Source organism: Aquarana catesbeiana, linkage group LG01 (genome assembly GCF_042186555.1).
Source record: "Aquarana catesbeiana isolate 2022-GZ linkage group LG01, ASM4218655v1, whole genome shotgun sequence".
In the NCBI taxonomy this organism is placed as follows: domain Eukaryota; kingdom Metazoa; phylum Chordata; class Amphibia; order Anura; family Ranidae; genus Aquarana; species Aquarana catesbeiana.
This window is the reverse complement of record NC_133324.1, coordinates 48,274,004-48,291,901: the sequence shown is the minus strand read 5'-3', so window position 1 is coordinate 48,291,901 and position 17,898 is coordinate 48,274,004.

Here is a 17,898-nt window from a genome sequence, read left to right as displayed (position 1 = left end):
CAGTCACAGATAGGGATGGATGGTGAGCTCATTCACCCCCTGGCAGTCAGCACCTCTCATCCAGATGTATCTGCGTCTGCTGGGCTTCAAATGTCCCTCCCCCACTTCCCTTTTCTTATTGGATTGGAGTGTGGGCAGACACAGGAAGAGGAGCAGATCAAGCCCTCTCTCCTCTCCTGTCTGTGTGTTTTTTTTTTGGGGGGGGAGGGGGGTTGTTAGTGCTGGCTTTGGGCAGTGTGAAAGAGAGGGTAACAGACACTCTCAGCTTGGACAACTGCAGCTAGCAACCCTGCTGGGAAGCCATAGTCTGGTTTGAATAATGTGTCCGGGTTTCAGGTGGTCTGAAACCCAGACACATGATTCAAAACCCGAACTGTCCGGGTGAATCCTGGACAGGTGGCAACCGTACTTCTAAGACCTCTACCACAGATCAGCAAGCTTAGGTTCCTCATGCCCAGATGGACATCTAAGAACACCAAACTCTTCTTCATTCTGGTTTCCTCTAAGCAAAGTCCTGGTAGACAAAAAAAAACCCTTCTCACCTACAAGCTCTGCAGGGCCAAGCCTGGAAGGCAATATTTTTTTTTATTTTCATTTTTATATTTAAAAAGGTATGGGTCTCACCAGTAGCCAATTAAGCCAATCTATGTAGTACTTAATCGTGCAAAGGCAATTGCAGTTCCTAACAACCATGTGTAAGGATGTATAATGCACCCATTTGTTCTATCTCAACTGTAATTTTATGAATCAGTAAATGGAACAAAAACTCCTTACAAAAGACGTTGTCTGGTTCAATTAATGGGGAAAAAGGAAATCAATGTGCCTAACAGTGTGTAGTAGTGTAGTAGTAGTGGTGCATCAAAAAGAACTAGGAACTGAAGAGGAGAAGGTATTAACCCCTTAGGTTGTGATGGATGGTAACCAGTGCCAATGTGCAACTTTGGTGAAAAGAAATCAGAAGGAGAAGCAGCCAGAAAGAGCAGTGATGGTGGTAAGTGACGGGGTCCTGTTGGTCAGGGAACAGCTTGGTACTTTGTGTGCCCCATTAATGGTCGGGCCTCCATAGTGGAGCATACCTAGGCACCGAGAATGGGATCATGATGGTCGAGGCTTCCTTGTCAGACTAAGGGCAGAATCATTTAAAATGTAAGTGCAACATGAATTAGTTTGATGGAGATGAGTATTTGCTCAGTAATACCATCTCAAAATGCTTCAGAGTCATTTGTAGGGACAGGAAGGAGCAAACCACGTCACCCGCCGAGACGGCTGCCTCCTGTCCTCCGCTCTGCAGTGACAATGACAGCAGCCGTAGGTGAAGAACCAGCTCCTAAATGGTAGAACCGTGGTGGTCAGATTTAGGGATGGAGGCGCATTAGTACATCCTTCTGGTCAATATTGAACATAGGGATGGAGGTATGTGGCTCACTGGTATATAATTTTTGACCACTATCCATGTATCTTTATGTATCCTCAGTATAGATAGCAGACCTTATCTCTTGGTCTGTACTCTGTACATACTTGGTGGATTTATAGGATATATAGAGTCCACATGTATATCAACCTTAGCACTTTGTCCTACACGTATGGAGTAGTCACTTTGTTAAGTCCCATGTGGTCTGATTCTGTAGGGTTGGTTGTAGGGTTGGTTGGCTGTCTATGCACCTGGGAGCTGCGATGCGCATTGGGCGCCCTCCCCTCCGCCCTTCTTCCATGCGGGGGAACGTTTGGGTGAGCACATGATGAGCATCAGCGCCATGCCTTGCGCTGAGCGCATGACGTCATTCTTTGGCAACTTTTACATCTTGGCTGGTCCACGAGAGAGGCGTTTTGGCGCCGATTGCCAGGCAGCAGCTGCCACTCTCATGAGGACGCTTCCTTTTATTACCTACGCCAATGTGAAATTGGGAGGTATCCGTGGTCGCCCCGGTGCATTAAATACCCCTAATTGGAACAGAGAGTTCTTTTAGCCACAGGTTTGGGCACATTGCACACCACATTTGGATCATGGCTCCATGTGGTAACATAAGGTAACTACTTAGTGAGTTTCTTCACTCAAAGGCCAATATGTAAGTATTTTGGGGCTGGAAATTTTCTTTCCTTCAGCCCTCATTTCCTCCTGGTTGTTTGGGTTAAACATTTGACTACATTGGTATTTATGAGTCTTTTGCGGATATGTTATGCATCTGCTTCTGAGGAAGTGGAGCGAATCCACGAAACGCGTCAAGCTTTGTTAGATGCAGCCAGGTCCCTATTACGCGGTTCATTTTAGACCATTATGTAACTTTTTACTATTGTAACTGATCCCATGACACGGAGTACAATTGGCTTACATCATTGTTTACTGCATTGTGCTAGGTTGCTATCTATGTATATATATGAATTGTCAATATGTCATTGGTGTATATATATATAAATATATATATAATTATTAATATCCATGCATGTACAACTGCAATGTGCTATGTTATTTGTTTATGATAATAAGCATGTCAATATGTTTTTTTACCAAGCTGGTTGTCACGTGCCCCATCTAAAGCCCCAAACTCCCCTTCTTTTCTTTTTTTTAATCTGTTTATTAATATTTTTCTCCATTACAATCACATCGTGAAACATACATAAAAAATACAACAATAACATATTACCTTACATATAAAAAAGAAAAAAAAAAGGCCAAAAAACCCCTTCTTAGTGGCGGTCCAGATTGGACACTGACTCAGTCCGCATCCGGGCCGCGGTCCACCATTTAGTGATGCCCGTTCCAGTCCCTAGACAGGAAAATGCCAGTTTTTGTCTAGACTGACCCTTTAAAACATCTGTGAGCACAATAAAGGAAATTCGTACAGTTATTACAGGTACTTGGCGTCTGCAATTGTCCCAGATTGACCACTGGTCCCTTTCAACCTGTAAGCAGGCCATAGCTGCGTATCGCAAACTCTGCAACTCTGTGTTGTTGACATTCGACTACGCAGTAACATGGTAAGAAAAAATCTCCCAGGTAGTAAAGCCCACACTCTGTGTGAAAGAGAGCAAATCTGTATATTTCCAACAAGGTAACAACACACCCAGCCATCTACCTAATAGATAGTTTGACCCGAATTATTTCAAAATTGTGACACAAATTACAGGGTGACTGCACAAGATTAATTTGTAATTAATTTTTTTGGTTTTTGGAAAGCGAGCTATTACCGTTGGGTGTGCCTAACTGTTCCCTAATGAGTCCTTGGGAAGGTCTCTCTAGGAACCAGGTAATGTTTAATTTACACGATTTTGGAAAAGAACACCCAGAAAGGGACCATTTAAGTAAGTGATATATAGTTTTATGTATATGCCATGTTCCTAAAGTAGAGGTACACCCTAAATTAATGAAATTTAACAGTTGCCACTTGCCATAGTTTTTTTTTTTCTAAACAAAATATTGTTTTCACTTTTTTTTAACCTTTGTCGCATTTCAGTGCTGCTGATCTTCTGCAGCCTTTCTTTCGGGCACTTCCTGTCTACAAGCACTTCAGTGATGGCTTCATGGCATTTCTCAGGGTGGCTTTCCTGATGGTGACAACCAGTACTGGGACAGGGTCGTCCAGCACCCAGGGCAAGAATCAAGAATCGCACCCCCTCCCGCACTTTTCCTACACGCCTTAGAATCGGTGTACCACCCTGCGTCTGTTCTTTGCCCCCTTGCTCATCTCATCCTGGGGCAGCTGCCCCTCCTGTCCCCCCCTTGCCCTGACCGTGGTGACAACAGTAAACCTTAACTGCTTGCCGACCAGCCACCACCATTATACTGCGGCAGGTTGGCACAGCTGCGTGAATCGCCGTAGGTGTACGTCAGCCGTTTTAAGAGCTGTAGGCTGCGTGGGCGATGTCCGCCGGCCACCCGCGATCGCTCCTCAGGGAGCCAGAAGGGGGATCTGTCAATGTAAAAAGACAGATCCGCGTTCGGTCAGGGAAGTAGAGAGAGATCTGCTGTTCCTAGTGATCAGGAACATCGATCTCTCTCTACTGCCAGTCAGTCCCCTCCCTCCACAGTTAGAAACACCTCCCTAGGGAACACACTTAACCCCTTGATCGCCCCCTAGTGTTAATCCCTTTCCTGCCAGTGACATTTATACAGTAATCAGGGGCCATTTTTAGCTCTGATCGCTGTATAAATGTCAATGGTCTCAAAAAAGGGTCAAAAGTGTCCGATCTGTCCGCCTCAATGTTGCAGTCCCGCTAAAAATCGCTGATCACCATCATTACTAGTAAAAAAAAAAATTATAATAAAAATGCCATAAATCTATCCAATATTTTGTAGACGCGATAACTTTTGCACAAACCAATCAATATATGCTTATTGGGATTTTTTTTTACCAAAAAATATGTAGAAGAATACACATTGGCCTAAACTGTGGAAGAATTTTTTTTTGTTTCGGATATTTATTATAGCAAAAAGTAAAAAATATAGTTTTTTTTTTTTTCAAAATTGTCACTCTTTTTTTGTTTATAGTGCAAAAAATAAAAACCGCAGAGGTGATCAAATACCATCCAAAGAAAGCTCTATTTGTGGGGAAAAAAAGGACATCAATTTTGTTTGGGTACAGCGTCGCACGACCGCGCAATTGTCAGTTAAAGCGACGCAGTGCCGTATCGCAAAAAATGGCCTGGTCAATAAGGGGGTAAATTCTTCCAGGGCTGATGTGGTTAATTATAATAGAATGTTTTTTGTTCTTTTGGTTTTTTGAATTTTCCGATTTTCGTTCTTATTTTCGTAAATTCAAATTTTGGTATTTTCCTTCTTATTTTTGTATTTTCGCATTTTCGTTCTTTCGAATTGTTCTTCTTTCGAAATTTTCAGATTTTTGAGTTTTCGTATTTTCAAATTTTCGTTCTTTCTAAAAAAAAAGGACATTCATTTCGTTTGGGTACAGCATCGCACGACCGCGTAATTGTCAGTTAATGTGACGCAGTGCCGTATCGCTAAAAAAAATGGCCTGGTCAGGAAGTGAGTAAATCCTTCCGGGGCTGAAGTGGTTAAATGCCTGATCTGTGTTGGCACAGCCAGCTATAGTTTCCAACGTGAGAGCGTGTTACAGAAAGGTGGCAAAGCAGAAGAACAAAAGTTAGCCGACAGCTGGTCCGTACATGAGCAGGTGGGAGTGCCGTCGACCGGGGTAAACCCAATGCAATTCAATACAACACAAAAGAAAATGATCAAATGAACGTGAAATGAATGGGCAAAGCGCCTTGATGTCCCCAAAAAAAAAAAAAAAAAAAAAAAAAGGTCAGCACTTTTTTTTCTGGCAGTGCACTGGGTGAAAATGGTGCTGCCATGCAGTTCGCAGGAACGACAACACACATGCGTGGGCATGGTTCATTAGTATGCCATGCAGAATTGAATGGCACCACATTGCGCCAATGGAAGTAACGAGCGTTGCCGCACCCTGCGTGTTCCTGAAATGCAGAACCGAGCGCAATTCTGTGAGCGCAGCGTTGTACACGCGGCGCTCTGTTTTGTTTTGCTGGAAACAAAGTAACACTAATATTTAAATGTTACAAAGACAAACTGATGGATGAATCAATGTTTCCATTGGAGAGGGAGACAGCTTTACTGCTTCTGTTAAACGGCTGTCTCTTGTCAGATGTGACAAATTAAAGAAAACTCCACTTTTTTAAACAAATCATATAAGTTTCACAGGTTGCATTATAATTTGAAGTGCGGGTTGGGGGTAATTATAACCCTGTTTTTTCAAGGTTGTATCAGTGCAGTAAATGTAGAGTATTTAATTTGGTGAGTAGGGTGGGGTTTTTTTTTTTCTTTTGGGGGGGAGGGGAGGGGACGGAACAGGAAAGTGGAGAGGGGCTTTTTTTTTTTCTATTTTTTTATCTTTTATCTTTTTTATTCTATTCTTATTTTTTTTATTATTCTTTATATGGAATATATATGGACAAAGGCACAAACATAAAGTAATACACTTATAATAGATACACGATTGCACATTAGTTAGGAAGGGGTTATGTTCTCTTTTACTTAAAATTTTTTTTTTGTTTGTTTTCTTTTTCTTCCCCCGTCATTGATGGTAGGCTTTATGCACATTTTTGGTATGTAATGCACTGATAACAGATACACAATTCCACATAACCTAGGAAGGGATTACGTTCTCTTTTACAGCGGTCTTAAAATTTTTTTGTTTTGTTTTTGTTTTGTTTTTTTGTTTTTTCTTTTTTTTTCCCCCGTCATTGTTGGTAGGTTCCATGCACATTTTTTTAATACATTTTTTTTTTACATTGTGCCCCTCTTTTGCCTCTGCTTCCTCCCCTTCCCTCTCCCCTCTCCTCCTCCCTTTTTTTTTTTTTTTGGGGGGGGTGGAGTTTTAGGTTGGTTGGGTTTTTATTTTATTTTTTTATTTTTTATTTTTTTTATTGTTTGGATGGGGTGGGGATGGTGGGTTCTAAATATTGTATAAAAGGGTTTGTTAGATAAACAATATAATTGAAAAAAGTGATTTAACCGCTTGCCGACCACCTCACGCAGATATACTGCGGCGGAATGGCATGTACAGGCAAACTAACGTACCCGTACATTGCCCTTTAAGAAGCGGCCTGCGTGCGCGGGAAGCTCCGTGAGTCGGGTCGCGGGTCCCGTGGACTCGATGTCCGCGGGGATACCCGCGATCGTCTCACGGAGAGGAAGAACGGGGAGATGCTAATGTAAATAAGCATCTCCCCGTTCTGCCTAGTAACCGGACACTGATCACCGCTCCCTGTGATCGGGAGCAGAGATCAGTGATGTGTCACACATAGCCCCTCCCCCCCACAGTTAGAATCACTCCCTAGGACACACTTAACCCCTACACTGCTCCCTAGTGGTTAACCCCTTCACTGCCAGCGTCATTTACACAGGAATCAGTGCATTTGTATAGCACTGATTGCTGTATAAATGACAATGGTCCCCATTTGCGCAAACCAATCAATATACGTTTATTGTGATTTTTTTTTACCAAAAATATGTAGAAGAATACATATCAGACTAAACTGAGAAAAAATTAGTTTTTTTTTTTTAAATGTGGATATTTATTATAGCAAAACGTAAAAAATAATGCGTTTTTTTCAAAATTTTGGCTCTTTTTTTGTTTATAACGCAAAAAATAAAAACCGCAGGGGTGATCAAATACCACCAAAAGAAAGCTCTATTTGTGGGAAAAAAAGGACATCAATTTTGTTTTGGTGCCAAGTCGCACGACCAAGCAATTGTCAGTTAAATCGACGCAGTGCCGAATCGCAAAAAGTGCTCTGGTCAGGAAGGGGTTAAATTCTTCCGGGGCTGAAGTGGTTAAGATAGAAGAGCAAAGATAAAAGAGTATATATGCAGTCTACTCTTTACTTTTTTTCTTTGTTTTTACATATCTTTTTGTACAGTATTGTATGGTTTGTCTTAAATGTAAAAAATTTAATAAAAATTGAATATTAAAAAAAAAAAGAATCAGTGCAGGCAATTTTTTTGCAATACGGCACTGCGTTACTTTACCTGACAATTGCGCGGTCGTGCAACGTTGTACCAAATTGATGTCCCTTTTTTTCCGACAAATAGAGCTTTCTTTTGGTGGTATTTGATCGTTCACCTCTGCGTTTTTTATTTTTTTGCGTTATATCCAACAAAAGACCGTCAATTTTGAAAAAAAAAAAAATTTTTTTTTACATTCTGCGATAAAACATTCCCAATAAAAAAAAAAAGTAAATAATTTCTCCATCAATTTAAACCAATATGTATTCTGCTACATATTTTTGGTAAAAAAAATCCCAATACACGTATATTGGTTGGTTTGCGCAAAACTTATAGCGTCTACAGACTATAGGATAGATTTTATTTATTTATTTTACTAGTAATGGCGGCGATCAGCAACTTATAGTAGGACTGCGATATTGCAGCGGGCAAATCGGACACCTAACTGACACTTTTTGGGGACTAGTGACACTAATACAGTGATCAGTGCTAAAAAAATATGCACTATCACTGTACTAATGACACTGGCTGGGAAGGGGTTAACATCAGGGGCAATCAAAGGGTTAACTGTGTTCCATGGGAGTGATTACTAACTGTGGGGGAGGTGCTTTGACTGGGGGAAGGTAAAGATCCGTGTTTCTGCTTAGCAGGAACACAGGATCAGCACATTCCCCTCTCACAGAACGGCGGTCTGCCTTGTTTACATAGGCAGACCGCCGTTCGGCCTTTTTCCCAAACGATCGTCGGGACCCGCTGATTGGCTCCTGCTGTGTCCAATCAAAGCAGGAGCAGGTTGCCAGCAGCGTTCGCCCCTGCACCCCAGCCCCCGGAAGTGTCAGATCACGAAATAGGTACATGACCTTGCAAAGAGTGGCCGCCCTGCCACAGTATATATGCGTGGGGTGGTCGCAAAGCGGTTAAAGTAGAACTAACCACTTTAAGACCAGGTCTTTTTCTGTTGGTTGTTTCCCAGTAAAAATCAGTATTTTTTGCTAGAAAATTACTTTGAACCCCCAAACATTGTATTTTTTTTTAGCAGAGACCCTACAGAATAAAATGGCGGTCATTGCAATATTTTATGTCACACTGTATTTGCGCAGCAGTCTTTCAAACGCAATTTTTTTTTATCTTATTATAGACTTTAATGAATAAAAAAAAACAGTAACGTTAGCCCAATTTTTTTGTATGATATGAAAGATGTTATGCCAAGTAAATAGATACCTAACATGTCATGCTTTAAAATTGCGCACGCTTGTGGAATTGCAACAAGCTAAGGTATTTAATAATCTCCATAGGTGACGTTTTAAAATTTTTTACAGGTTACCTGTTGAGAGTTACAGATTTTCTGCTAGAATTATTGCTCTCGTTTTAACGATCGCGACGATACCTCCCATGTGTGGTTTTAACACCGTTTTACATATGCGTGGGATGGGGAGCTTTCATTTTTTTTTTCTTATTTATTTTTCTTTTTATTTTTGCATTGTCCTTTTTTTTTATCGCTGTTATTCCTATTACAACGAATGTAAACATCACTTGCAATAGAAATAAGCATAACATATTCTCTTTATTGAGAAATCTGGGGTTCAAAAGAACCCAGATCTCTCATTTACCTTTTTTTTTTTTTTTTTTTTAATTTTTTTATTTAAAGATGAGACACAGATATAAACATAAAGACAACTTCACAATGCATATAGAATGTAATGAACATAACTGGTATAACAACCATGCAAAGTTGCATGTGAGTGAAGGTCGCTATTCAATCAAAATTATACCACCCGCTGAAGTCTAATATGGGGTAAACATAGACGTCTGTGCCCATCACTTTTGATTCTTTTTATTGAAAAAGAGAAATAGGAAAGGCAGCTTCTCATTTACCTTTAAAAGTAAAAACTAAATAAATAAAACGGAAAATTTATATCAAATACTTACCGTAATTTTCCTTTCCTGATGGACTCCATGGCAGCCTACGTATGGGTTAATCCCGCCTCTCATACCTCATAGGACCCCACTCCCATAAATCTTTGCTTCTAGACAGAGACTGTGTTCCGTAACTTAGCCTACTCCAGCAACTGGGAGGGAACTCCTGCTGCCATGGAGTCCATCAGGAAAGGAAAATTACGGTAAGTATTTGATATAAATTTTCCGTTTTCCTGACAGACTCCATGGCAGCCTACGTATGGGAAATAACTAGCCATACACACCCGGGTGGGCAATTGCTGGTTTAAAGAAAAAAAGGTTTAATTGGCACCATCAACAGATAATACGTGCAAACCAAATTTAACCGTAGACAAAGAAGCCGGTTCTACACAATAGTGTGTCATAAAAGTGTTAATTGATGACCATGAGGCCGCTTTACAGATTACATCTGGAGACGCATGTCGGGATGCTGCCCATGATGTAGAGACGCTCCTGGTAGAATGAGCGGTTACCGCCTCCGGAGGAGCCAAACCCTTAGACCTGTATGCCCATTGGATAGCTTGAACGATCCATGATGCGATGGTTCTAGAGGAAGCCCGTAAACCCTTGTTCTTGCCGTGAAAAAGCACAAACAGATAATCAGACTGGCGGAAAGAGGCTGTGGCTTCTAGGTATTGTTTCAGAACCTGCCCAACATCTAGAGGGTGAACATTAGAGTCCTCAGTGGATCTGAAAGTAGGGAGGACAATCTCCTGATTTTCATGGAAGATGGTTGTTACTTTAGGATTCGATCCTAACATGGGGATCAAGACTACCCGGTCTGGGAAGAAGGTAAGAAAAGGTTCTTTGTATCCTAGGGATCCAACTTCAGAAACTCTCTTGGCCGATGTTATGGCCACTAGAAAGACCACTTTGAGAGAAAGCTCTCTAATTGATGACTGATCCATATGCCGTATCTCCTTTTCTGAGAAGAAATCCAAGACGAGAGGAAGATCCCATTTAGAGAATCTTGGTCTTTTCTGAGGCCTAAGCCTCATTGCTCCCTTGAAGAACTGCCTAGTAAGGGGGTGTCTGGCCCATGATATGCCTGTAAAGGCTGAGATTGCAGAAATCTGGACCCGCAAGGAACTCACCGATAGGGACAGATCCAGGCCAGTTTGTAGAAAACCTAGAACGTCCTGAATCCTTGGATTACTACAGGATCCATTGGTGGAAATCACATAATCCGCAAACTTCGCCCAAATCCTCTGATACACTCTGTTGGTGCCCGCTCTTCTGGCATTCAACAATGTAGCAATAGCTGTACTTGGACAACCTAGTGCTTCCAACCTTCTCCTCTCAACCACCAAGCCATCAGATGGAGCTGGGATGGACAAGGGTGAAGAGACGCTCCCTGCAGCAGGAGATCTGGTCTGGATGGGAGAGGAACCGGCTCTCGGTAACTGAGCTGCATCAGGAGAGGAAACCATGGCCTGTTGGGCCAGAACGGAACAACTGCCAGCACCTCGACATTCTCCCACCTGAGCCTCGAAAGGAAACGAAGAATGACTGGAACTGGGGGAAAGGCATAGGCCCTGTGGAATTTCCACTGGTCCGTCAGGGCATCCACTCCGAAGGCCTGGGGACAGCGACACCTCGTGTAATATTTTCCCAGCTTGAAATTGCATGGGGATGCAAACAGGTCCACTTCCGGCATCATCCCTAGAGACAGGAGCCAATCGAAAACTTCGGCGTGGAGGGACCACTCGTTGTTGTCCAGGGTGACTCTTGAAAGGAAGTCTGCTTGGACATTCTGAATTCCTGGGAGATAAACAGCGGATAGATTTGTTAAGTTCGTCTGGGCCCAGGACATGATCGGGCTTACTTCCCTCAGTAAGGAGAGACTGCGGGTGCCCCCCTGTCTCTTGATGTATGATACTGCGGTCGTGTTGTCCAGTCTTAGGAGGACTGAGGCTCCTGATATCAGATGGAGAAAGGCTTGAAGGGCACGGAAGGCAGCTCTGAGCTCCAGGACATTTGAGACTATCCCTTGGGATGGGAAGTCCCACCTGCCTTGGGCTATCTCCGTCAGACAGAGAGCGCCCCATCCTCTGTTGCTCGCATCCGTTGTCACTGTAATCCAGGAGACAGGTGCTATGGAGTGACAATTGAGGAGGTTCTTCCGTAGCAGCCACCAGGGGAGGCCCTCCCGCATGGAGGTGGTTACCCGCACCAGATGGTCTCGAGACCCTGGATCCCATTGCTGGAGAAAACCCTTCTGAAAGGGCCGCATTTTCCACTGCGCCCACCTCACCATGGGGGCTGTGGCTACCATAGTGCCGATTATTTTGAGACACTGAGAGGCTCTGAGGAGAGTTGCTGACAATGCTAGGCGAATTCTCTCTCGAATTACCGGAATCTTCTCCAAAGGAAGAGAGATGGTGCTCTCCACTGTGTTGAATAGGGCTCCGAGGAACACTAGAGCTTGTGTCGGAACTAGGTGACTTTTCTCCCTGTTCAATAGCCAACCGAACTCCGTCAGAGTAGATATGACTTGATCCCGATGTGACAATATCTGTTCCCTGTCCTGTGACAGTAGGAGTAGGTCGTCCAAGTAATGGTGTAACCGAATGCCTTTTACTCGGATTAGAGCTACCACAGCCAATAAGAGCTTCGAAAACACTCGAGGCGATGTTGTGAGCCCGAATGGGAGACAAGTAAATTGGAGATGCCTCTGGCCTACTGCAAATCGGAGATACCTCTGGAAATCTTTTGCGATCGGCACATGAAAGTAGGCGTCTTTCAGGTCTATGGAGACCAGCCAATCTCCTGGTTGTACTGTTTGTCGGATTGTCAGCAGGGTTTCCATCTTGAACTTTTCCTTCTTGATGAAGGAATTTAGATGTGTCAGGTCGATTACTGGTCTCCAAGAGCCAGTCTTTTTGAGGACCATGAAAAGGGGGGAATAAATTCCAAGAAATCTTTCTTCTGATGGAACTTGAATGGCGGCCCCCTGGGCAATCAGAGAGTCTGTATACGATAGAAGAATTTGTCTTTTTTCTTCTGAGTGCGGAAGGACCGTAGGCCCAAACCGGTGACTGGGTGGATTGGTGAAAACCCAAGTGTGACCTGAGGAGACCGTTTTTACGGTCCAGTAATCTTGAATCGAGGCTGCCCAGACGTGCTGATACCGGAGTAAACGAGCTCCTACTTGCACTACCTGGACAGGCGTCGTATCAAAAGGACTTGGAAGTCTCCCGACCACTTGACGGGGCTGACTTTGAGGATTTTTGGCCTGAAGGCTGGCCTCTCCTCCAGTTTTTCCTAAACTCCCGACCAGGTCTGTAGCGACGCGCATCTCTAGCGCGTTCTGGCTCTTGTCTGGGTTGAGTCCTTCTTTGATTAAGGATGCGACGGTCCTGGGGTAAGAATCCTGACTTGCCCCCAGTAGCACGGGAGATAGCAGAATCCAGTTTGTTTCCGAAGAGTGAGGAGCCTTCGAAAGGAATCCTGCTCCACTTGCTGGTCCTCAGCTCCTCTCTCCTTCGTGGCTCTTGAAAAGCACAACTCACAGAGAGATTTACCCTCTGGGACCTGAGTTTTACATCCCCAGCAAGCTCTCCTCTCAGGGCGGCTGGAATGGCGGGGGGAATGATGGTTAGATTTAGACCTTGACCCCTCTTTGCGGTGTCTGGAAGATGACCTAGTACGTCTAGAACCCGACGTAGACTGGTGATGATGAGACCTAGACTGGTCCTTTTCTTTATGTGCCGATAACTGTGGTTCAGACCTAGAAGGGCTGCAGGGGAGAAAAAGAATACTTTGTTCCTAAATAGTACCCCAACCAATACAGGCAGAATGAAAATAAAAATACTTCATCCTACCTGCGGTGTAAGGGTTGGCCACAAGGGGGCGGTGACACATCCATGGCGACAGAAACAAAAGACTGCAAACAATCAATAAGAGACAAATAACTATGTATACTTTCAGCTTTCTCTTTCCCCTATTTGGAGAAAGAGACCTAGACACAGGAAGGTACAGCAAAGCTCCTTACCTCAGAAGCCAGAGAGATGGACACAGGGAAGCCGCTGCCTAAGCGAAAGAGCAACCCAAACCATAGCTGTATGTGACAGCTATTTGAATCTGCCGCCTGTGATGACGTCATCGCGGCCACAGCGTCCCTACGCTGTGACCGACGCCGCTCCACGGCGCTCGCGCGCATGCGCAGTCGCCGTCATCACGCGCGGACTGCGCAGGCGCGAACCAAGCCTCGATCTCAATCGAGACTTCGCAGCTGCGCAGTCGGAGCGGGGAAGCGGCGGACTGGAACGCAGATGCGTCCCAGCCGCCATGGCCACTAGGAAGCAATTTAAAAGACAAGACAACACACACAACAGGCTGCCAAAACTCAAAAACAGAAGAGCATACATTACCACGGCACCTGAGGGGATCCATCCTGGAAATGGGAGCAAGAGGAGCGCTCACCGCACGCCCGGGGTAATCATGAAGGAGGCCTCCCGCTAATAGCTGGGACGTTTGGCCGCAATGCCGCTTCCCAGCCAATGGCCGGTACAATCAGCTCTTCCAGGCATCAGAGTGCACCCCGTATGTCCGCCCTGCTAATAGCTGGGGAAGCTGGACCTCAATAAGACACCGCCATCATTAAAACGTGCGAACCACCAGGACTGGATCAACAAAACTTTCATAAGGTAAGATACACCTTGGTCCTAGGAGGAGGACAAAAAAGGAACACAGTCTCTGTCTAGAAGCAAAGATTTATGGGAGTGGGGTCCTATGAGGTATGAGAGGCGGGATTAACCCATACGTAGGCTGCCATGGAGTCTGTCAGGAAATGTCTTTTTGACTTAAAAAAAAAAAAAGAAGTCAATCTGCCCAAGGACCGGAAGTGATTTCGGAGGTCGCTCCGGTCCTCCAAGGGCATAGAGCCGAGATGGGGGCTATCTTGCCCTCACTCGGCTTTCCTGCCTAGCCATCGGCTGCATTGGATCAGTTGGAATTGACCGGAAAGCCGCGGGAGGGGACACCTCTCCGGCCGCCTATAACAGTGACCTCGCGGAAAATCTGCAGCTGGGACCACTTTTATCTGAAAGCCGGCCGCCTGACTAAAAAAAAGATATTGAGGTTATGGCAGCTAGCCGTATTTAACATCAAACTAATGACATACATTTACAGTAAGGTTAGCTTTTTTTTTTTTTTTTTTTCCATTTTAGATCGAGTTATAGGGCCAATAACAGCGGGCCCTTTATCATGTCATTAACTGTCAGCCAATGACAGCTGAGTGCTAAAGTAAACAGAAGCCAGTTATCTTTTTTTTTTCACATTGTCAGCGTGAAGAAAAGAAGAAAGCCATTAACCGGCTTCTGTTAGAGGGACATCAGTCCCCTTAGTGCCCACCAGTGCCATTTATCAGTGCCCATCACTGCCTCATCATCAGTGCTGCCTACCAGTGCCTATCAGTGCCAACTATCAGTGTCCATCAGCGCCGCCTATAAGTGCCCATCAATGCCACCTATCAGTGCCACCTATCAGTGCCCATCAGTGCTGCCTATCAGTGCCGCCTATCAGTGCCCATCAGTGCCGCCTATCAGTGTCCATCAGTGCCGCCTATCAGTGCCCATCAGTGCTGCCTATCAGTGCCCATCAGTGCCGCCTATCAGTGCCCATCAGTGCCGCCTATCAGTGCCCATCAGTGCCGCCTATCAGTGCCCATCAGTGCTGCCTATCAGTGTCCATCAGTGCCTCCTATCAGTGTCCATCAGTGCCACCTATCAGTACCGCCTATCAGTGCCACTTCTCCTTGCCGCCTAATAGTGCCCATCAGTGCCACCTATCAGTGTCCATCAGTGCTGCCTATCAGTGCCCATCAGTGCCACCTATCAGTGTTCATCAGTGCCGCCTATCAGTGCCCATCAGTGCCCAATGGCATCCCTAGGGGGGGTCAGAGGGGGCCCTGACCCCCAACATTATGCTGTGCCCCACCATGTGCCCCCCCAATTAAAAAGTAAACAGAAGCCGGTTATCTTTTTTTTTCACATTGTCATCGTGAAGAAAAGAAGAAAGCCAATAACCGGCTTCTGTTAGAGGGACATCAGTCCCCTTAGTGCCCACCAGTGCCATTTATCAGTGCCCATCACTGCCTCATCATCAGTGCTGCCTACCAGTGCCTATCAGTGCCAACTATCAGTGCCCATCAGTGCCGCCTATCAGTGCCCATCAGTGCCACCTATCAGTGTCCATCAGTGCCGCCTATCAGTGCTGCCTATCCATGTCCATCAGTGCCGCCTATCATTGCCCATCAGTGCCGCCTATCAGTGTCCTTCAGTGCTGCCTATCAGTGCCCATCAGTGCCGCCTATCAGTGCCCATCAGTGCCGCCTATCAGTGATCATCAGTGCCGCCTATCAGTGCCCATCAGTGCCGCCTATCAGTGCCCATCAGTGGCGCCTATCAGTGCCGCTTATCAGTGCCCATCAGTGCCCATCAGACCTGCCTATCAGTGTCCATCAGTGCCGCCTATCAGTGCCCATCAGTGCCGCCTATCAGTGCCGCCTATCAGTGCCCATCAGTGCCACTTATCAGTGCCCATCAGTGCCGCCTATCAGTGCCCATCAGTGCTGCCTATCAGTGTCCATCAGTGCCGCCTATCAGTGCCACCGATCAGTGCCACCTATCAGTGTCACCTCTCCTTGCCGCCTATTAGTGTCCATCAGTGCTGCCTATCAGTGCCCATCAGTGCCGCCTATCAGTGCCCATCAGTGCCGCCTATCAGTGTCCATCAGTGTCGCCTATCAGTGCCCATCAGTGCCGCCTATCAGTGTCCATCACTGCTGCCTATCAGTGCCCATCAGTGCTGCCTATCAGTGCCCATCAGTGCCGCCTATCAGTGCCCATCAGTGCCGCCTATCAGTGTCCATCAGTGCCGCCTATCAGTGCCGCCTATCAGTGCCCATCAGTGCCACCTATCAGTGCCCATCAGTGCCGCCTATCAGTGCCCATCAGTGCCACCTATCAGTGCCCATCAGTGCCACCTCTCCTTGCCGCCTATCAGTGTCCATCAGTGCTGCCTATCAGTGCCCATCAGTGCCGCCTATCAGTGTCCATCAGTGCCGCCTATCAGTGTCCATCAGTGCCGCCTATCAGTGTCCATCAGTGCCGCCTATCAGTGCCACCGATCAGTGCCGCCTATCAGTGTCCATCAGTGCTGCCTATCAGTGCCCATGAGTGCCACCTATCAGTGCCCATCAGTGCCGCCTATCAGTGCCACCTCTCCTTGCCGCCTATCAGTGCCACCTATCAGTGCCATCAGTGCCACCTATCAGTGCCCATCAGTGCCACCTATCAGTACCGCCTATCAGTGGCACTTCTCCTTGCCGCCTATCAGTGCCCATTAGTGCCACCTATCAGTGTCCATCAGTGCCGCCTATCAGTGCCCATCAGTGCTGCCTATCAGCGTCCATCAGTGCCGCCTATCAGTGCCACCGATCAGTGTCCATCAGTGCCGCCTATCGGTGCCCATAAGTGCCACCTATCAGTGCCACCTATCAGTGCCCATCAGTGCCACCTATCAGTGCCCATCAGTGCCACCTATCAGTGCCACCTCTCCTTGCCGCCTATCAGTGTCCATCAGTGCCACCTATCAGTGCCCATCAGTGCCGCCTATCAGTGCCCATCAGTGCCACCTATCAGTACCGCCTATTAGTGCCACTTCTCCTTGCCGCCTATCAGTGCCCATCAGTGCTGCCTATCAGTGTCCATCAGTGCCGCCTATCAGTGCCACCGATCAGTGTCCATCAGTGCTGCCTATCAGTGCCCATAAGTGCCGCCTATCAGTGCCCATCAGTGCCGCCTATCAGTGCCCATCAGTGCCACCTATCAGTGCCGCCTATCAGTGCCCATCAGTGCCACCTATCAGTGCCCATCAGTGCCGCCTATCAGTGCCACCTCTCCTTGCCGCCTATCAGTGTCCATCAGTGCCACCTATCAGTGCCCATCAGTGCCGCCTATCAGTGCCCATCAGTGCCACCTATCAGTACCGCCTATCAGTGCCACTTCTCCTTGCCGCCTATCAGTGCCCATTAGTGCCACCTATCAGTGTCCATCAGTGCCGCCTATCAGTGTCCATCATTGCCGCCTATCAGTGTCCATCAGTGCTGCCTATCAGTGCCCATCAGTGCCACCTATCAGTGCCCATCAGTGCCGCCTATCAGTGCCCAAAAGTGATGCCTATCAGTGCCCATCAGTGCCACCTATCAGTGCCCATCAGTGCTGCCTATCAGTGCCCAATAGTGCCACCTCTCTTTGCCGCCTATCAGTGCCCATCAGTGCCACCTATCACAGCCCATCAGTGCCACCTATCAGTGCCGCCTATCAGTGTCCATCAGTGCCGCCTATCAGTGCCCATCAGTGCCACCTATCAGTGCCCATCAGTGCCGCCTATCAGTGCCATCTCTCCTTGCCGCCTATCAGTGCCACCTATCAGTGTCCATCAGCACCACCTATCAG